The 23,535-nt window shown below is 32.6% G+C and overlaps 1 protein-coding gene across 1 annotated transcript in view; it reads left to right on the forward strand.

The window, feature by feature from the left end:
* The first annotated feature begins 772 nt into the window (after positions 1–772).
* Positions 773–23,535, forward strand: part of LOC143079699 (uncharacterized) — a 123,381-nt gene continuing 100,618 nt past the window's right edge. Inside the window, exon 1 of the mRNA XM_076255202.1 lies at positions 773–885. The gene's annotated coding sequence lies outside the window, so the exon portion shown is untranslated. The remainder of the gene's footprint in view (positions 886–23,535) is intronic.

The raw sequence follows: 23,535 nt of genomic DNA on the forward strand, positions 1-23,535 counted from the left end.
AGGGTCTTCAATAATGAAAGAATCATAAATACCGTAAAACAAGGTCATGCATGATATGGTCCCTAGTGTCGACTTGAGCAGTACTAGTATTTAACGTATATTACTGCACTAATGACTGTCACTATATTTAAATCTAGTCATAAAAAATCTCTCAAGTCAGCACAATACAAGACAAGATCCGGTATTAATAATTATGAGAATTACGATTTTTGCTTTATCCTACATATCGGTCTTTTAATGTTTTGAATTTCCCTAAAACTTTAAAGTCTTAAATAACAATGAATCTATGTGTTTGCTTTGAGACCAGAATATTGTCGAAAAAATAGCTAAAAATGATTTGCGTTTCTATGTAAGAAAGAGTCCGGGAAACGCTCAGAATGCACGATTTTGCATTATTTTTCTCAGAGCTTCTAGGGGCCTTAAGCGGCCCCCAGACCCCTCGCCAAAATTTTTTCGCCTCGCTACGCTCGGCGAATATATTTTGCCTCAGTATTAAAAAGGGCTAGTTACGGCCCTGGTTTTGACGTAAACGTAGCTACGCGCATGGAAGAAGTCCATCTAAAGATTTGGTTACAGTAGCGTTTGATGTGAATGACGACATTTTTTTTTAGAATATTACTAAAATAGATAGTATTGTATACATTAGTCAATAAACAGTTTGTATCTATCGTGGTATCTATCGGGTCTTTATATTTTATGGACGTTATGGTTTGTTCAAAAACGATATTAATGTGCGGTTATTAGTAAAACCTTTCATGAAAGGTCATTCCCAAGCGCCATATTGACTTTCCGCAGGAGGTTACATGTGCATGTTTTGATTTGATGTCAATAATAGCTCAAACAGGAAGAAAAAAAAGTCCAAAAACCCCTGTATATATTAGATAGGTAAATTTAGCTTATCAGTGATGTGTGATATATCACGCTACTGTATATCACATCATCATATTATATTGGGTAAAAATTAAAAAAAGTAACCATGTAAACTCGTACCACTCAGAGCTCGTATCACACTCGTACCATTAAAAATATATTAAAAAATACGAATGTTTCATAGTTTTTTTTTTTTTTGTAAACTAAATAAAAAAATGTTGAATTACTTGAATATTTTTAATGAAAACTTTGACAAAAATACGAATCCAGATCACAGGCACTTGTCTCAGAAAAAAAATTCCTTTATATCCTGCCGTAGTCTAAAATCGTTCATCTTGTCAGTTCGTTAGGTATTTGTGTTTGAACTTAACACACGGGGAAACTCCGCATTGACGTCACTACGCTACTTCCGGCGTAGAAAAACAATGTAGAATACGTTTTTTCTGCACTTTTGAACAAAAAAACATTTCTGAAGGTAAGTTTTCATAGTTGTTCTCAATTATTGCTGAAAAATGCCAAATTTCTAATGCCCGTTTCAATCCCGACTTCCGAATGTCTAAAAACATTCTAGAACTTCACAAAATCCCACTTCCGGCCTCCATTGCTTTGTGTACATTCCATTCAGCGTCATCAATCTTGTGGCAGGCCATACAGGTCAAGCAAATCGTATTTTTAGGAATTTTAAAATGACATGCTCCTTACGTCTTTCGCGACTTTCCCGCGAAAAAAGCCCAACCAAAATGAAAGGAAAACTAATTGAAAAAACAATGCCCATGCCATAATTTTGTACAGGATTATAGAGTAGGTTAATGAAAAATAATTTACATTTATTTTTCATAGAATTTTCTTTTTATTCATTATAAAAAGATCAATATTCTGACCATCATGACTGTAGATAAATATTCATACAGAATTCCATTGATGTTAAAAGGGATGGCAAAAAAAGAGTTTTCCTGTTGAATAAAACCCAAAATTATTGCAAACTATTTTGAAGCAATATCCCACAAAGAAATAAAGTAATTGCCGTAGACTGGAAAATCCCCTAATTGACAGTAGAACAATTTGATTGGGTAGAACGAATTGACATCACATGATTTTGACGCCATTGAAATTTAAATGTAAACAAACAAGGTCAGAAGGTTCAGTATGGGACAGCATTGTACATTTAGTTACTGACAAATAATTATGAGTTACCAAGCTTGACAATGCATGGTAATAAAAAATGAAAGCTAAGTGTACAGAAAAAATAAGAAAAAAATAGCCTGAGGATAACGACTTATCATTACACCTGGATACCTTAATATAACACAAGGTACTTAACTTGCATTTTAGAAAAAATGTCAGGCGGTGGCGAAATTCCGTTATATGCTGCTTTCTAGGCTGTCAACCCGACTAAAACTTGTTATATCGTAAACCTAAATTGATTTATCTTTACAATGGTGTATAACACACCTACATTTGTTGTCGGAATCACCCGTAGCAATCCTACTAAAGTATGTCAATCATAATTATTTTGCCAACCGCTGATGAATTGGCAATAAACGTGTCACGTCTCCTTATATATCTCGGTTTCCGATTGGTCAGTCTTATGGAAAGTCTAAATGATTATCGGAGTTATCTGATCTTGTTTTATTTTCCTACGTAAAGTCAAGAGAGAGTCTGAATGACATCGACGACATGGGAAATTTTGTATCTAAAATAGGAAACTCGTAACTTATTAGACATACCACAAATAACACTTGTGAGGTTTTTATCAAGGTACATGTATTTTATACAATTTTACTAACTGGGGGATAAGTTCTATTCAGACAAAAAAAACCCACTTTTTCTGAAACAGTTTTTATGCAGTTAAGCTGCATTATGCGAGCACCCTAGATTTGTGTTCTACCCAATAAATGCTGAATACTTGCCATTGTTATTATCTAGCTCGCTACTATGTTATATATAACTAATTGAATACTTTTTTAATACTTTTTATTCTGGATTACAAAAAATATGACCAGAAAAACCTTAAATGATCGTCGATTTATCCAAAAGTTTTAAAGTTACACATAGGAAGTAGTGCTTATTAAGACTCCTTGTGTAGTTCATTATGACTTGTGCTTTTAGCTAAGATGTCAAAGAACAATTGTATGAAATATTTAATCGCTGAAAATCTCTTAAGAAAAGTAGTTTAGATTTCCCAAATGACAAAAGTCGTAGGAATATTGTTTGACATCAATACGTAGTACAACTACGTCAGTAGTCTATTATATAATAAGTTCAACTGTTCATGCTGTTGGCGGCAATTTCAAATTAGAAAAAGAAATTTTCGTAGCTTTTCAATTTGGAGGCAGGTGTGCAAATTAGCAGTGGTCGGAGGTCCGCGACTTCCACTTTTGCAAGCGGAATTTCGAATAGGATAGCTGGTTTCTAGCTACGCCCGACGTAGTCACCTTCCACTTGAAAGAAAATAAGAAATTACTTTGCAAACCTTTTCACCATGTTCACCAAAGTCTCCAATTAAACAAGCTAAAAACTTATTTTTATCATTATTATTCATGACAGCGATGTTCAATTTGTTCAACCGCTAGCTTTATACAGAAAATCGCCGACAAATATTGTATAAATTTGAGTAAAATCGTATCTGATTGACAAAAACAACACTGTAAACACATAACCAGATAACAATGGCGGCTGTGAAGACAAAATTTTACAATATCAGATCCGATTCCGGATGAGGGTAAGGGTAATTCCGGGTTTGGTGATCATTTACAAAATAAATCCAAGCAGGTGGAAAAATACATCTATGCATGGTAAATGAATATAAACACTAGAATTGTAAACCAAAAGATTAATGTAAAAGAAAGAAAAAGCAGAAAAATGTTTTATTCAGAAACTCAAAATTACTTTTTGACAAATTTTAATTTAAAAATCCAATACAATGTGACAGCTGGGAACAGTATATCTAACAATATACATGTTCATGGTCACAGTCTAAATTTTCTTTATAAATGATAAATGATGATAATGCATGTGAGATGCTTTTAAAGTGCAGGGATCTCCATGGATGAAAATTGAACGATGGAGGAACTTTCACCATCATAAACTGTATCTATGCCGTACAGTGTAGCGAGATCGAAAGTATTTCATCCCTCCACATAAGGATAGGTGAACATGCTAATTCATTGCTTATTTAAATTATATTTATTTGAATTTTCATTATAAATACTATATAAAAGTATATATATTTTCAATAATTGCCATTTGTAACCCTTCAAAGGCCAAGCCCTCATGCCCCCTCCCTTTCCCTTAGTCGAGAATGACCAATAGCTATCACGAAAGTCCCAATGTAGTTTTCTTGCTATTTTTGGTAATTGTAATGGGGGTTAAAATTCATGTGGAGCTTATTTTTCACGGACATTGTCAAATTCAGAATTCATGAACCCATTACCGTTATGGCTGGTTTGCAGCAACGACAAAACGAGTCGTACGGGTTTTGTAAAAGGTTAAAAAGATTTGTAAAGCGAACGTTGTCAAATGAAAAGGTTTTTAATGACTTTATCTAGCAAATCGATGCTATATGCAACATGCATTTCGAGTCTGAATAAAAACCGGAAACGCGGATGTATCAATTTGATTGTAAACTACGAAATGAATTCGGAATTACGATACGATATTTATTTACAGGAAATATTAAAAGTTTTTACTTTTTAACCTTTAAAGTAATTCTATATTATCGTTACAATACAGCAGTACTCGAGTTATTTGCGATGAAATAATAATTACTGTTTTACGTCTTATTTTGTACTTCTTAAAAAGGGGGCTGCTGATTGCGTAAGTCAAAATAAAAGCACGTGTTCTACTTGTTAAACTTTGTAACTGGACTATTTAATTTATTTATTTAATCTGAATTATCATAAGCATTTGCGGAAACTTAATTAATTAAGTAATTCGACAAATGAATCGTCTATCTTCAGATAATATTCTCCTGTCTGCTTTGTTGATCTACCTGTACAAGCTCAGGTACAAGTGATTAGCGATCTTAATCCTGATATCCCTCAGGCGTTAGAACTGGATTATACTATAACGAAAGCCTGAAGGTTATGCAATTACATGCATTTGATTATATTTGCCAAAAAAATTGGCGTCAGGCTATAAAAACGATCACAGTTTTGAACGATGGCGCAAGTCATTTGACTATGGCGCAAGACATTTGAACGATGGTGCAAGTCATTTGACGATGGCGCAAGACATTTGAACGATGGCGGGGTTTGAGAATTTGAAACCCGTTGAGATCGCCATCCCTTAACCATATATATTCATGTACGGGACAATATAACAATTCAAATGAAAGATAGGGAGAGTCCCTGAGGTCACTGTTCATCCTCCTGTTTGAGAACTTGGAAATGGTCAAGATCCTTACCCCTAAACCATTACACTCATGTATGGGACAATATAACAAATCAAATGAAATATAGGGGAAGTCCCTGTGGTCACCCCAACCCTCCTGTTTGAGAACTTGGAAACGGTCGAGATCCCCACACCAAAACAATATATATTCATGTATGGGCCAATATAACTAATTAAATGAAATATAGGGGGGAGTCCCTGGGGTCACCCTACCCCTCCTGTTTGAGAACTTGGAAACCAATGAGATCCCCACCCCTAAACCATATATATTCATGGATGGGACAATATAACAAATAAAATGAAATGTAGGGGAAGTCCCTAGGGTCACCCTACCCCCAGTGGCAGAACCTGAAATTTTCATAAGTGGGGCCCACTGACTGACCTAAGAGGGCCCTGCTCCAGTCACGCTTCAGTGATTCCCTATATAAGCAACCAATTTTTTTCCCAAAAAGGGGGGGCCGGGCCCCCTGCCCACCTAAATCCTCTGCCTACCCCTACCTGTTTGAGAACTTGAAAACCGTTGAGATCCCCACCCCTAAATTATATATATTCATATGTACACATGTATGGGACAAAATAACAAATCATTTACATTTACTATGGGCAGGTCAGTCAGACCTCACCTTTGATCCCTGTTGTAGTGAACATTTGTCTGATTCGTGTCTCATAACTTTTGTACTATAGAACACAAACTCAGTTTTCTTTCCAGGGAAATCAGTCCATTCATACTATTACATGTTCATACTAAGTCAAATTAAACTTCTAGCAGTCAAATAAAACCAAGGTAAACTACAAAGTAGAACAACTGCAATCATTGGGAACTTGTACCACTGCAGACTCACCATAAAAAAATATACATTGATATATGCATTGCTTTTGAAACCTTGATAGCATATAAATTATTTGCCTTAATAAATAAATCATTAGATAAACATGAATGTACTATATATGAATGTTTAATGCCAATTTTTCAGCGGTTAGCAAAATTATTACGATTGACATACTTTGGTAGGATTGCTACGGATGATTCTGACAACAAATGTAGGTGTGTTATACACCATTGTAAAGATAAATCAATTTAGGTTTACGATATAACAAGTTTTAGTCAGGTTGTCAGCCTTGAAAGCAGCATATAACGGAATTTCGCCACCGCCTGACATTTTTCTAAAATGCAAGTTAAGTACCTTGTGTTATATTAAGGTATATAGGAATTTTTTTTCTGAGACAAGTGCCTGTGATCCAGATGGACAGTCAAACTCATTATAAATAGAAATAAGACAAATTTAGATAGAAATAAGACAAATAAAAGTACACAAGCAGGGGAGGATCCAGCCATTTTAAAAAGGGGGGAGGGTGTTCCCAACCCAGAGTAAAGGGGGGTTTCATTCAAATGCATTGATCGTCCATCAAACCCCCAGAACCCACCCCCTCCCCCCCCTTGAATCCGCCAATGACAAGACACAACATGGGGCCTAAATTAAAATATTGTTTGTTTGCTGTCAGCCGACCGACCCCAAAAAATCGCCGTGACCCAAATAATTTTATTGCCGTTTTTGAAAACATTTTTTTTTTTTATTCCGGAATTTTGCGGGTTGCCGTTTAGAATCGAGTGCTGATTTCCGGGTTACATGTGGTTTTGATTTCCGGTAGTACATTGAAATGTTTCGAAGGTATACAAGTTTAATATTAATTTACAAATAGAACAACACGACACGGAGGTAGAGGCATGGAAATTGCATTATGTGCCAGTGTGGAGGAAAGAAATGGCACTTACCGGTACTCAAAAACAATTATAAAAAACAAAATAATCAAATCATCAGTAAAACAGACATGGGAGGACATCATTGACTATGTGATAGGAACCACAGAAATTAGTGAAGAAGTTGATACCGCCATAGAAAAGGAACATTTGACACTCAAACTTCATTCAAATACGAATTCACGAATCCTTGAAAAGTATGATTATTCTTGTGGTGCAGATATAATACCAGAAGGTATGTAACATGTCATGTTTTTTTAAACATTCTGAAAAAAATGGAGTAAATGCACATGCAAGTAACTGCAACTATGTACCAGACATATTAAACATGCACTGAAGAAGTAAATACTTCGTTTTATAAAATGTCATTGCAACTGTTAGTTTTTGACCCTGAGGTTGTTCTCTCTTTGTCAGACAAAAAGTCCTAACATCACAACATTTTCTATTAAAAATGACAGAATATACAGTCAGAATTATTAAAACACTGTTAAATGTTTAAATAAAGAAAATATTAATATTTAAAAAAAAATTGTGTAATAAGTTTAATGTATAAACACTAGAAACAAAAAATTTGAGTAATTTAGTTTAAACATAGCAAGTTATATTCTAGACTTTACTTTTAAAATGAAATTGTGTCAGAAATTTAAAACATATATCTTTTTGTAGGTGACATCTTGCAGGGGGTGATATGTGTTCATATGCAGTTGGACTGTAGGTCACATATAGAATTTCCATATTATGCTGACACAAATACAGTAAATGTAAACAAAAACATTTGTTGTCACTGTGGTGAAGCTGGTGAAAAGGACCATGACTTGTTAAAAAAGTTTAAAGTGGTATTACCAATTTGTTGTGATTGTCAGGATTTAGGCAAAGAGGCTATGAAAAGAAGTCCAATTAAAAATCTTCTAATATTTTTATAAACCTTGGCTATAGGTTCAGATATTGAAATGATTGTTGTTACTTTTTGACAATTTATTGCAGTTTGTGATGTTTGTCTTTAATACTTTAGATATGGTTTAAAAAGTTATATTTTATGACAGTATTATATCAAGATTGCATTTTAGGAAATGTAATTGTGTCTGACAGAGATTTAAGACTTAATTAATTTATTTGTTTTAGTTTGATATTTTGAAATTTTATTAAGTTTAATATATTTACATTTTTATTTATATATTTATTAAGTTTGATATTTTGTTTTAATATATTAAGTTTTTTTTTTTTTATAATTTGAAATTTTACATTCAACATTTATATGACAGTATAATATGAATGATTTTATACTCTTTTGGATTATTTTCAGTTTTGTTTATAGACATGATAGATGCACAATATTGTTTTTTAAATATGTTTTTTTTTTTTTTATTTAGGTGTGATATTTATTTATTAATTTATATTTTCTGGTCAATAATGTTTAATACATGCAGGTGCAATTTATTTTCATTTTTTTTGTCTTGATTATACAGTAGATCTATTCCATTTAAATTCAGGTACATTGGTTTTCAGTAGACATTTTCTGAAAGATGGTGGAACTTCAACTATGTTTTCTACTTCTGTTGGTTGTTCAACAATGATTTCTACTTCTTCTGTTGGTTGTTCAACCGTGATTTTTACTTCTTGTGATGTAATAGTAAATTTAGCAGTGTAAATGTTAATACTTTGAAGAATGAACTGGAATTGACCAAATTGATATTAATCATTTAATTTTAAAACAGATATATTTTGATCAAAGTACATGAATTTTAATAGAAAGGTCCTTAAGAATACTTGTATAAATGTTCATGTTTTTCTACAATGTTGATAAAAGTTATTCAATATTTAATGTGCAGTTATACTAACTGGAACCCCCAGTTTCTCTGGTGCTACGAGTGACTGGTTAATGATCCACATGCATTCAATACACCAAGCACTCACCATACAGTTGTATTACTAAGCCAGAAAGCACACTACAGAGGGTGATTAAGGATTAAAAGATGCATATATAATAGCAGTGAATATATCTAGCAGAACACAATAAAGAAAAAAAAGAGCAGATATACACTAATAAAAGAATATATAAGAGATGAAGGTTATAGCAAGTGACACATAAATGCATGCATATGCAGAGATAAAAGATGTATGAGGCTCCCTACATTCATACTATTATATAAACATCCAATATATTTTTCCAGAAAAAAAATAGAATAATTTACCTACCTACCTACCCACATAAAAAATTCTGGGTAGGAGAATGGCAAACAAACAATATTTTAATTTAGGCCTAGGAAACGATTAAACACATCTATTTAACAATATGAATGAATTATAGTTATCCCGTACCATTGTAAACTCGTACCAACGTCAACTCGTACCACTAAAAAAAACTTGTACCAACTTATTTAATTTTCATAAAATTTTGACAAAGTATTTACTTTGACCCTTTGATAAAAATGTAAAAATTTCAAAAAATTTGAACCAACTATTTTATCAGAAAAATTACACTGGTTATATATATATAACAGTTTGACAAACACTAATATTGATCATTGAGAAGCTTAATATTCCCTAAACAACGCATCGTAATTAAAACGTTTAGCTGATTTTACAGAGTTATCTCCCTGTACCACCTTAAATGGTGTTTAATGATGAATATATACATGATATACATTACTTTCACTTGTAGCTAACATTCCTTGTCTATTGGATAGAAAATACCATGGCAGATGTAGATTATTAAAGTATTATCAGTTTCACCCCAAGAAAATATTAATTTGTCATGAATAAATCTTAGCAGTTAATCAAAATGATTTCCAAAATTAAATTCTTACTGTCTATAAATAACAATGAAATGTAACTGTTTCCTGTTAAGCGGTTCCCGAATTTTCCAGCCAAAAAGCACATGTCTTTCAACAATTGTGAACATAGCATTCAATTTGTGATCATGGATTACAGCTTTAATTAATATAATTTGGATATATGTATTCTACTTAAGCAGTCTTCACGCTGAACTGCTAAATCTACAGGCCCGCAGCTCAATTTTTGAATATTTTTAGTTAGATTCTGTTGTCCTGTAGGTCTGATTTTTACAGGCCGAGAGCAATTTTACCAGCCTGGGCTGTCTGGGCTGCCGCTCGTCGTGAAGACTGCTTAAGGTACAGTTAAAGCAATGTTTTAACTTTCTTCTGGATTAAGTTCTAGTTTGAAAGATCAGTTTAAACAATAAAGCTTAAAAAACATTCTCTACATGCTCTATTTTTATGGCCCCGCAATGAAGTTGTCGGTGCCGTATAGTTTTACCCTTGTCAGAAATTCCGTCTTTCCGTAATTCCGTCATTCTGCAACAAACCATTATACAGAGTTTTTTTCTAAACGCCTTCAGATATTGGGCTGATTTTTGATATGTGAGTTAACTGTGATGAGTTACAGATCGAGTTTAAGTTTCATTCTGTTCCACTAATTTTTGCTGAAATTACAGGCTTTCTGTGAAAATGTCCCTCATTGATGGATATCCCCAACCGGTTTATTCCTAAAATTTAATTTTTGATAATATTAAAATTCAGTCTGGATTCTACTTCATCAAAATTATCTCCCCATCACGCCAGGTAATTTTTACAATCGTAAAAACGGAAGCTATTGTAGGGATGACGCGCTGCCAATTAACCTCTTGAAAACTGATAAATTTATCCACACAGCACCATAATAATCCGTATACATGGTATATGCCAGTCGAATTTGAAAAGTCAAATCCATCATTGAGCATCAGTTAATGTACTTGTCTGCATTCAGTCAACTTAAAAGTATTGTCTGAATCTGATCAGTTGTCAGGTGGAATTTTCTAAGGTTCAAAAACATTTATTTAAAAAAAATTCTAATCAAATATTTCTTGGAAGAGCAGACTAATATATTTAAGTGATGATGATGGTTGTAGACTATAAATCCTAGATATCACACACAAAAAATTAATTTTTTTTTCGAAGAAATGCATTTTTAAGATCAAGTGAAAAGTCTGTCGTCAAGTTCTATCAGTAAAAATTTGCTATTCTAAGACACATACTCTGATTTTGTGACTCATTATAAGAAAGGCATTTCACCTGACAAATATATTTCATTTTTTAGTACTGTGAATTTTTGATGTTACAAAGTCAACCTGTAGCCTTGATACAACTTGTGGCCTTTTTATATAAAAATGAAAGAATCTGAAGCGAGTTGATGTTTTTGTTTTGTACCTTTTCAAGACAAAATATTCAATACATTACATGTACATAAAGACGTGCACTTGACAGGGACCGCGCTGTGCGTCGCCAATGTCGCCATTTCGATTTTTTATTTCATCTGGCGACAAAATACGGCTGCTGGCGATATTTCTGGCGCATACGCTTTCTTATGTAAAAGTTTTCATTTCTTGACAATATCGATATTCATTTTAATTGGTAAAAGTTAAAAAAATAAATTGTACAAAATTTTACCTGGCGACAAGTTTATGACTTCATTTACGACCCCAAGCTAATCAAGTTACAACAGGTTGAGGTGTCATAATCTGTTGTTACAGGTAATCCATTTATCGGATGGGTCATTAATGATCATCCACATTAATTGATTCAAATGGAAATGGTCAGTCCCGATTTTGTCTATTTCATTTGTTTAAATTGTTTCAATGATAAATTAAATATTATAGCCTTACACGGCTTCAAATATCCCTCCGTGAAAAATAAAAAGTAAACCTTTTGCAGTGTAAATTTTACCTTTTGAAATTGTATGTTTGACATCGTTAATTTATTGAAATATTTATATCAAGCGCAGTTGATTAATTGTAACAGAGAATACACATCATAGGTTTGAAAAATGATGTAACTTTGACCTCTGTAGCAGAGTTCAAAAAATTCATGGGTCTCAATATATTTCAGATTGTCTTGTTTTGATGACAAAGATTATTTTATTTTTTTTAATTGATCTTTAAAACTAATTTTAATCCAGACGAGAGTAAAAACATTGCATGACTGTACCTTATATGAATATCTATATTCAAATTAAATTAAATAAAGCTGTAACCGATGATCACAAATTGAATGCTTTGTTTACAATTGTTGAAAGCCATGTGCTTTTGGTGGGAAAATTTTGGAAACCCCCTTAATAGGAAACAGTCATTTCATTGTTATTTATAGACAGTAAGAATTTCATTTTGATTGACTGCTAAGAATTATTCATGAAAAAAATCATAATTTAAATTATTTTTTGGGGTGAAACTGATGATACTTTAATACTCTACATGTAGGGGGTGTAAAATAGAAAAAAAAGGGGGTTGCTTTTTTTCTTCTTCATAATATTACAAATATATCTGAAAAGACATGGCTAAATGGATTTTAATTCTGAAACACTCGATGTGGTTTATTAATGTGTATTTCATAAATAAATTAATTAATTCCTTTATTATTTCCATCATAATCAGAAACAAGCTATATGTATAAGATATTTCAAATATATAGTATTGCCTTTATAAAAACATTTAGACTATTTATTAGTATGAACCTGTAGTAGAAAAAAAATTGGTAGAGCCTAAAAAAATTCTACTGGGTGGGTTGGAAAAAACTTTTGGGATCTTTGGAGAAAATGTTAAATATTGCAGATTCTTTATTTTTTTATACAAATTTTCACTATTCTGTAAAGTTAAACACCTTATTTTGTTTTCTTTATTCAACTACCCATTTTTACTTATTCTTTATATTTTAATTCAAAGACATTTTCTCTATTCTGTAGCATATATACAGACCATAATCTAATTTATATTCTTGTACATATGAAATACTGACAAAAGAAAATAGTACAAAAAAAAGTACACATGTTGTTTTGTTGTACATGTTGTATGTATAAAAACCCTCTGCAATAACTTACTTAAGTATAATAGTATTACATGTTAAATGAAGTAAAGTGCAGGCTGAGTGCATAAGAAATTTAAATTAAACATAGTTTAAATTTTTGTAGAAGAAATAAAGACTGTAGCTGGTTCTAAAGTTTGCTCCAAATTTTCATAACTGGCGACAAAATATAGAAGCTGGCGATTTTTCTGGCTCCAACTTTTTGGGAGCCAGAGCAGCCTCTGCTTGACATTTTCTTTTCAATGCAATTGTTCCCCATGTTTGTGGATTTTTTTCAAAATGCTTTCGCTGGTGGGCAGAGATGCAAATAAATGCTGAGAAAGATCTACATGTATCTACAAATTTATTATCTTTCTGTTAAATTTTTTTCAGTGGAATTTATTCTTATACACAAAAGAGATCCATTTGGATATATAAAATCTGCCACATTCGACTACTTTATGAAAATTTGTCTTTAATTTAAAGTTTACTCACAAAATGCTTGTTAATTACTTTTCAGAAAATGCTAATGACAATTTAGATTAAATAAATAAATTCTTAATCCAGTCACCAGGTCACATAGAAAAAAGTTAAACAAGTCTAACACATCCTTCAATTTTTAACCGGATTTTTGTGACAAAAATGTCGGTTATTGATTTGGGGATGTACGGCGGGCGGGCGGTCGGGCTGTCGGGCGGGCGGGCGGCAATCAAATGTTGTCCGTGCATTAACTCATGAACCGTTCAACCAAAGCTTTTAAAATTTTAATATGTTATTCCTGACAACTATACGAAGGTCAAGTTCAATAATGGCGATTTTGACTTTTACCGTTCAGGAGTTACGGTTCTTGAAAGATTGAAAAATGGAGTTGTCCGTGCATTTACGCATGAACTGTTCTACCAAAGCTTCCCAAATTTTAATATGTTGTTACTAATGAAAGAATGGAGGTCAAGTTCAATAATGACGAATTTGACTTTTACCGTTCAGGAGTTATGGTTCTTGAAAGATTGAAAAATGGAGTTTCCAGTCGTGTCCGTGCATTTATGCATGAACTGTTCTACCAAAGCTTCCGAAATTTTAATATGCTGTTACTGATGACAAAATGGAGGTCAAGTTCAATAATGACGATTTTGACTTTTACCGTTCAGGAGTTATGGTTCTTGAAAGATTGAAAAATGGTTTTTCCCGTCGTGTCCGTGCATTTTCTCATGAACCATTCAACCAAAGCTTTTGAAATTTTAATATGTTGTTACTGATGACAAAATAGAGGTCAAGTTCAATAATGACGATTTTGACTTTTACCGTTCAGGAGTTATGGTTCTTGAAAGATCCTAAAATGGCGTTTCCATTCAGGTTGTTGCATTTACTCATGAACCATTCAATCTAAGCTTTTCAAATTTTAATATGTTGATACTGATGACAAAATGGAGGTCAAATTTGATATTGACGATTTTCACTTTCACCATTCATCAGTAATGGTTCTTGTGATATTGCCAGGACACAAATAAATGTTAATAAATCCGGTTTGCTGTCGTTGTGACAGCCTCTTGTCATCCATGTATTATTAGTAACATAGTGTGCTAGTGACTAAATATGGTATATATGGGGTCACACCGAAACTCGAATCCCCATATGGAATTTACTGACCCCATATATACTGTATTACATCACTAGCACACTATGTAATAAATTTATCTTACCGACTATCTTAACTAGTGAAATTTAGACTAGTGAACTACCCAAATGAGCAAGTCTTCAATACCATTAGCATTAAGAAACTACTTCCATTGATCCTACAAAAACAGATGCCAACAATAACAACTTGTTAGATTTAATGTTTTATGAATTTATTTCAATTTTCATCTGTTGAAACCATTCAGATTTTTGCTCAGTACCATTTTGTTCTATCAGGAATATACACAGTCTCCACGTGGACGCTTTCAGTCAATCATATTCCTAGAAATGTATAGGCAATATTATTTATTATCTTATATTTTGTAAAAAATTATGCCCAGATATAAATCCGATTTACAAAATGATGCAATGTGCATGTTTTTACAAAAAAAACATGATACAAGTTTCAGAAAGTAACTACGGTAGCATTGTGTTTTAGGCCAACATTAAAAATATCTTTGTTTCCCCTCTCCTGACTGAGGTTGTTAGGGTATGGGTAGGTAGGTAGGCAAATTGTTTTATTTTATTCCTTGATATGGTTTTTATACGACCGCAAAAATTTTAATTTTTTGGTCGTATATTGCTATCACGTTGGCGACGTCGTCCTGCGTCGTCGTCGTCATCGTCGTCCGAATACTTTTAGTTTTCGCACTCTAACATTAGTAAAAGTGAATAGAAATCTATGAAATTTTGACACAAGGTTTATGACCACAAAAGGAAGGTTGGGATTGATTTTGGGAGTTTTGGTTCCAACAGTTTAGGAATTAAGGGCCAAAAAAGGGCCCAAATAAGCATTATTCTTGGTTTTTGCACCATAACTTTAGTATAAGTAAATAGAAATCTATGAAATTTAAACACAAGGTTTATGACCATAAAAGGAAGGTTGGGTTTGATTTTGGGAGTTTTGGTCCTAACAGTTTAGGAATAAGGGGCCCAAAGGGTCCAAAATTGAACTTTGTGTGATTTCATCAAAAATTGAATAATTGGGGTTCTTTGATATGCCGAATCTAACTATGTATGTAGATTCTTAATTTTTGGTCCTGTTTTCAAATTGGTCTACATTAAGGTCCAAAGGGTCCAAAATTAAACATAGTTTGATTTTAACAAAAATTGAATCCTTGGGGTTCTTTGATATGCTGAATTTAAAAATGTACTTAGATTTTTAATTATTGGCCTAGTTTTCAAGTTGGTCCAAATGGGGGTCCAAAATTAAACTTTGTTTGATTTCATCAAAAATTGAATAAATGGGTTCTTTGATATGCCAAATCTAACTGTGTATGTAGATTCTTAATTTTTGGTCCCGTTTTCAAATTGGTCTACATTAAGGTCCAAAGGGTCCAAAATTAAACTAAGTTCGATTTTAACAAAAATTAAATTCTTTGGCTTATTTGATATGCTTTATCTAAATATGTACTTTGATTTTTGATTATGGGCCCAGTTTTCAAGTTGGTCCAAATCAGGATTCCATATCAAGTATTGTGCAATAGCAAGAAATTTTCAATTGCACAGTATTGCACAATAGCAAGAAATATCTAATTGCACAATATTGTGCAATAGCAATTAATTTTCAATTGGAGTTACCTTTCTTTGTATAGAATAGTAGTTGATAATATATGTTGGAAATTTGCCAGACATGACTATGATGTCATTTTCTATTTTTATTTGCCAATAACTTTATGTAAATAACTTCATTGGAAATTTGCCAATATAAAATGTTGCTGATGAAGCTTTTTTTCCTTATCTTATCTAAAATGTTTTTAGATAATGTATGTTGGACATTTGCCAGACATGACTATGATGTCATTTTCTATTTTTATTTGCCAATAACTTTATGTAAATAACTTCATTGGAAATTTGCCAATATAAAATGTTGCTGATGAAGTTTTTTTTATTGTTTTATACAATAAACAATGTATATTCACTTTTACTACCAACCAATCTTTACCATTCAGTGATAACAAGCACTTTATTTTACATTTTAAAATTTTATGATGTATTTAAAAGAGTAGTTATTGTTGCAAACTCCATTAGAAATTTGAATTGATATCAGTTTTGGAAAAAGGGAAACGGGGATGTGAAAAAAAAGGGGGGGGGGGGGGGGGGGGGGGTTAAATTTTTCTCATTTCAGATTTCATAAATAAAAAGAAAATTTCTTCAAACATTTTTTTGAGAGGATTAATATTCAACAGCATAGTGAATTGCTCAAAGGCAAAAAAAAACTTTTAAGTTCATTAGACCACATTCGTTCTGTGTCAGAAACCTATGCTGTGTCATGATCAACTATTTAATTTTAGATTTAAAAAGTTTGAAGAAGAAATCTTTAATTGATTTGTAAAATCTTGACATTTGTTTTGTGTAAAAAAAAACCATGTAATGTCAAAAATTTGATCACAATCCAAATTCAGAGCTGTATCACGCTTGAATGTTTTGTCCATACTTGCCCCAACTGTTCAGGGTTCGACCTCTGCGGTCGTATAAAGCTGCGCCCTGCGGAGCACCGGGTCTATATTGAATTTGTACAAAATTCAACAGCCGTTTCAGGTAAGGCTCAAGTCATGAAAAGTGGGGTATTCCCTGTATTCTAATTCAATGTACACCTCAGTTTTAAAAGGTGTTAAAAAAAACAGTATACAGGGACCTCCTTTTTTTTCCTATTCATTTAATGTAATGAAATCTACAAAAGCGCACATTCTACTTGTGATAACAATGCTTAATGATAGCAAGTGTTTTTTAAGTTAAAAAATCAAGCTTATTTCAAGTCTAATTTGATGCATAACTCACAACAAAACAATTCCTTTGTTCACCAATTCATACCTTGATCATCAATTATGAAATGACAAAAAGATACATGTATGTTAATCACTTGGGAATTAAAATTAAATGAATAAAAATTTTCAATAGAAGTGAACATAATTCAGTTATGTTCAGTTACACCTGGATCATGCCGCTTGGACAACTAATTCCTAAACAAAGATTTGTATGTTTTTTTTTCGAGTTCTAGAAGAAACAAGGCTTCACTTTATATTCATGTTTTGTATTTCCTAAAATACTTTTAATAAGTATTTACGAATTCTACTGATGCAGTTATAACATGCCCTTTTGTAATTTTCATGCCATAAATTAAAAAAGGAAACCCCATTTAAACTGGGTTTGTTTTACACCAGAAAACAGGGACGTTCCCTGAAAGCAGGGAATACATGTATCCCACAGTTCCTGACTTGTGCCAAACCTGTTCAAAGACAAAGAAGATAGATTTTAAAGCATGAGTCGGACCATTTTTACTCAAAGTCTTTAAGATTTTATCCTTTAAACAGGAACTGATGTTAGACACAAAGCAAATCAAGATGCAATAAGCGGGTTGAAAGATGCTTCAGTTTTTATACGACCGCAAAAATTTTAATTTTTTGGTCGTATATTGCTATCACGTTGGCGTCGTCGTCGTCGTCGTCGTCCTAATACTTTTAGTTTTCGCACTCTAACTTTAGTAAAAGTGAATAGAAATCAATGAAATTTTAACACAAGGTTTATGACCACAAAAGGAAGGTTGGGATTGATTTTGGGAGTTTTGATCCCAATATTTTAGGAATTAGGGGCCAAAAAGGGCCCAAATAAGCATTTTCTTGGTTTTCGCACTATAACTTTAGTTTAAGTGAATAGAAATCTATGAAATTTTGACACAAGGTTTATGACCACAAAAGGAAGGTTGGGATTGATTTTGGGAGTTTTGGTTCCAACAGTTTAGGAATTAAGGGCCAAAAAAGGGCCCAAATAAGCATTATTCTTGGTTTTCGCACAATAACTTTAGTATAAGTAAATAGAAATCAATGAAATTTTAACACAAGGTTTATGACCACAAAAGGAAGGTTGGGATTGATTTTGGGAGTTTTGGTTCCAACAGTTTAGGAATTAAGGGCCAAAAAAGGGCCCAAATAAGCATTATTCTTGGTTTTCGCACAATAACTTTAGTATAAGTAAATAGAAATCAATGAAATTTTAACACAAGGTTTATGACCACAAAAGGAAGGTTGGGATTGATTTTTGGAGTTGAGGTCACAACAGTTTATGAATTAGGGGCCAAAAAGGGGCACAAATAAGCATTATTTTTGGTTTTCGTACAATAACTTAAGTATTAGTACACAGAAATCTATGAAATTTAAACACAAGGTTTATGAACACAAAAGGAAGGTTGAGATTGATTTTGGGAGTTTTTGTCCCAACAGTTTAGGATTTAGGGGCCCAAATAAGCATGTTTCTTGGTTTTCGCACCATAACTTTAGTATAAGTAAATAGAAATCTATGAAATTTAAACACAAGGTTTATGACCATAAAAGGAAGGTTGGGTTTGATTTTGGGAGTTTTGGTCCTAACAGTTTAGGAATAAGGGGCCCAAAGGGTCCAAAATTGAACTTTAGTGATTTCATCAAAAATTGAATAATTGGGGTTCTTTGATATGCCGAATCTAACTATGTATGTAGATTCTTAATTTTTGGTCCTGTTTTCAAATTGGTCTACATTAAGGTCCAAAGGGTCCAAAATTAAACTTAGTTTGATTTTAACAAAAATTGAATCCTTGGGGTTCTTTGATATGCTGAATTTAAAAATGTACTTAGATTTTTAATTATTGGCCTAGTTTTCAAGTTGGTCCAAATGGGGGTCCAAAATTAAACTTTGTTTGATTTCATCAAAAATTGAATAAATGGGTTCTTTGATATGCCAAATCTAACTGTGTATGTAGATTCTTAATTTTTGGTCCAGTTTTCAAATTGGTCTACATTAAGGTCCAAAGGGTCCAAAATTAAACTAAGTTTGATTTTAACAAAAATTAAATTCTTTGGCTTATTTGATATGCTTTATCTAAATATGTACTTTGATTTTTGATTATGGGCCCAGTTTTCAAGTTGGTCCAAATCAGGATTCCATATCAAGTATTGTGCAATAGCAAGAAATTTTCAATTGCACAGTATTGCACAATAGCAAGAAATATCTAATTGCACAATATTGTGCAATAGCAATTAATTTTCAATTGGAGTTATCTTTCTTTGTATAGAATAGTAGTTGATAATATATGTTGGAAATTTGCCAGACATGACTATGATGTCATTTTCTATTTTTATTTGCCAATAACTTTATGTAAATAACTTCATTGGAAATTTGCCAATATAAAATGTTGCTGATGAAGCTTTTTTTCCTTATCTGATCTAAAATGTTTTTAGATAATGTATGCTGGACATTTGCCAGACATGACTATGATGTCATTTTCTATTTTTATTTGCCAATAACTTTATGTAAATAACTTCATTGGAAATTTGCCAAAATAAAATGTTGCTGATGAAGTTTTTTTTATTGTTTTATACAATAAACAATGTATATTCACTTTTACTACCAACCAATCTTTACCATTCAGTGATAACAAGCACTTTATTTTACATTTTAATATTTTATGATGTATTTAAAAGAGTAGTTATTGTTGCAAACTCCATAAGAAATTTGAATTGATATCAGTTTTGGAAAAAGGGAAACGGGGATGTGAAAAAAAAGGGGGGGGGGTTAAATTTTTCTCATTTCAGATTTCATAAATAAAAAGAAAATTTCTTCAAACATTTTTTTGAGAGGATTAATATTCAACAGCATAGTGAATTGCTCCAAGGCAAAAAAAAAACTTTTAAGTTCATTAGACCACATTCATTCTGTGTCAGAAACCTATGCTGTGTCAACTATTTAATTTTAGATTTAAAAAGTTTGAAGAAGAAATCTTTAATTGATTTGTAAAATCTTGACATTTGTTTTGTGTAAAAAAAACCCATGTAATGTCAAAAATTTGATCACAATCCAAATTCAGAGCTGTATCACGCTTGAATGTTTTGTCCATACTTGCCCCAACTGTTCAGGGTTCGACCTCTGCGGTCGTATAAAGCTGCTCCCTGCGGAGCACCTGGTTTTTTGATATTTTTAAAAAAGATCACCCTTACACACAAATAAATCATGTGGCAAAGCATTTTGTTTGTTTTCCTTGATTTTGAATCATGTAGAAGCTTCAGTGCAAAAATACCTTGATTTAAAATGCTCGTTGATTACAGCATTGGAAAGGTATCACAAACACCCAACGCTCCTCGACTACAGCATTGGAAAGATATCACCAATAACCAAATAACCAACATAGCAAAAAAAAATAATGGACAAGAATGGCCAATAAAAATTTTCGGGTCGTGGTGATTTTACCAGGTCGGTCAGGTGAGGGGAAACAAACAATATTTTATTTTTTGCCCTATCAATCTTTTTTACCTTCAGCTTCTGGTTATGGACAAAGGGAAATAACTAAAATCACAATAATAATATGTATAATTCAAGTTCACTGCAAATTCAAATAGATCATGTTGATGTAATCTTTACCCATGAAAGGTTAAAAAGAAATTTGGTTTTGAATTATTTTTCTTGCATTCACAAATTTCAAATGACATAATCTAAAGTAGATTCAAATTTTTATATAACCACAAAAATTTTTATGCATCAAATAATGCTATCATGTGGTCGTCGTCCGAAGACGCATTTAGTTTCAGGACAATAACTTTAGGTTAAGTGAATGGATCTCTATAAATTTTTACCAGAAGGTTCAATACCACTAAAGGAAGGTTGGGATTGATTTTGATTTCCAGAAAGGGGCCCAAATAAGCGTTTTTGTAGTATCCAGACAATAACTTGTGTTTAAGTGTATGAATGAATCTCTTTGAAATTATACAACAAGTTTCAATGCCACAAAGAGATGTTAAGGATTGACTTTGGGGGGGTTCTGGCTGAAACAATTTAGGAAATTAGGGGCAAAAAAGGGGGAAAAACTAGGTTAATTTAGGGGTGGGGTGTTGGTGTTGGTTAATAAATACGCAACAACATAGTGTATTGCACAAAAGCAAAAAAAGGGGGAGGGTAAACTTTTTTTAAGGGGGGGGGGAGGGGGGGAGGATCAATTCGCAACAGTATAGTGTATTGGACAAAAGCAAAAAAAAGTACATCTGTATATAGATTCAAATCATATAACCAATTCTTAATTCTTTGACTACAGTTATTCTGTGTCAAAAACCTATTGTATGTCAAATATTTAATTATAATTCAAATTCAGACCTGTATAAAGCGCCGATATTGTGTCCAGTTTTGTCCTAACTGTTCAGGGTTGGACCTCTGCAGTTGTATCCAGCTGCACTCAGCGAAGCAATTTATTTTGTATTGTTATGGCCACAATCATCATTGGGGTATCTAGTTTAAAAAATGTGTGGGCTGACCCAGCAAACCAACCAAGATGGCCGCCATGGCTAAAAATAGAACATAGGGGTAAAATGTTGATTTTGGCTTATAACTCTGAAACCAAAGCATTTAGAGCAAATCTGACAAGGGAGTTAAATTGTTTATCAAGTCAGTATCTATCTACCCTGAAATTTTCAGATGAATTGGTCAACCAGTTGTTGGGTTGCTGGCCTCAAATTGGTAATTTTTAAAGAAATTTTGCCGTTTTTATACGACCGCAAAAATTGAAAATTTTTTGGTCGTATATTGGTATCACGTTGGCGTCGTCGTCGTCCGAATAGTTTTCGCACTGTAACTTTAGTAAAAGTGAATAGAAATCTATGAAATTTTAACACAAGGTTTATGACTACAAAAGGAAGGTTGGGATTGATTTTGGGGGTTTTGGTCCCAACATTTTAGGAATTAGGGGCCAAAAAGGCCCAAATAAGCATTTTCTTGGTTTTCGCACTATTACTTTAGTTTAAGTAAATAGAAATCTATGAAATTTAAACACAAGGTTTATGACCACAAAAGGAAGGTAGGGATTGATTTTGGTCCACAGTGAGGTCTAAAGGGTACAAAATTGAACTTTGTTTGATTTCATAAAAAATTGAATTCTTGGGGTTCTTTGTCTTTGATATGCTGAATCTAACCATGTATTTAGATTTTGGATATTTGTCCATATTCATAGGTAAATGTCCAATTTAAAATTTTTAAGATTTTAAGTTTAAGTTCTTAGACCACATTCATTCTGTGTCAGAAACCTATGTTCTGTCAACTATTTAATCACAATTAAAATTCAGAGCTGTATCAAGCTTAAATGTTGTGTCCATACTTGCCCCAACTGTTCAGGGTTCGACCTCTGCGGTCGTATAAAGCTGTGCCCTGCGGAGCATCTGTTTTTTTCTTAGATTGGAGATATGAACATGTGTATGCCAACCATAGTAATTAATATCTGGTGATGGCTGTATAAACCATTTGTATAAAAGCTCTATATTTTAGATGTGTAGAAACTTTGTATTTAGTTACATTAAGTTACGAAGTTACTATTTACTGTCTGTCTTTTATGTACATTGTTCTTGACCTCATTTTTATGGTCCAGTAACAACTTGAATAAAAAAATATTGTTTTTTTTTCTGTCATATGAATTCCACACTTATTATTAAGAGTAATAAAACAACATCAAAATGGAAGTATTTAACGACCTTGACTGGCTATTCAGAAAGAAAACCCTTTTCACCAGTTTTTAATGGCTTTTTAACTGCTCTGTGTAACAAAGTTGAAGCTGAGGAGATGTTGCTGCGAATAAAGATGTGTCTTTAAAACTTTCAATTTGATTTCTTGACAAATGTCATATTTAATTTCATACAGCTAGTCCAATGCGATACCCAAATTCTCCAGATTCAATAAGTTACACTAAGATATTGTTAGGGCACAATCATACTATCAGAATTGTCACTGAGGCCAATTTCTATTATACTTTCAGAACTGTCTTTCAGGCCAATTTCCTATCATACTATAAGAATCATCTTTGACATGTTTGAGGTCAATTACTATTATACTATCAGAATTGTCACTGAGGCCAATTTCTATCATACTATCAGAATTGTCACTGAGGCCAATTTCTATCATACTATCAGAATTGTCACTGAGGCCAATTTCTATTATACTATCAGAATTGTCACTGAGGCCAATTTCGACCATACTATCAGAATTGTCATTGAGGCCAATTTC

This window comes from Mytilus galloprovincialis, chromosome 6 (assembly GCF_965363235.1).
Source record: "Mytilus galloprovincialis chromosome 6, xbMytGall1.hap1.1, whole genome shotgun sequence".
Taxonomy (NCBI): Eukaryota; Metazoa; Mollusca; class Bivalvia; order Mytilida; family Mytilidae; genus Mytilus; species Mytilus galloprovincialis.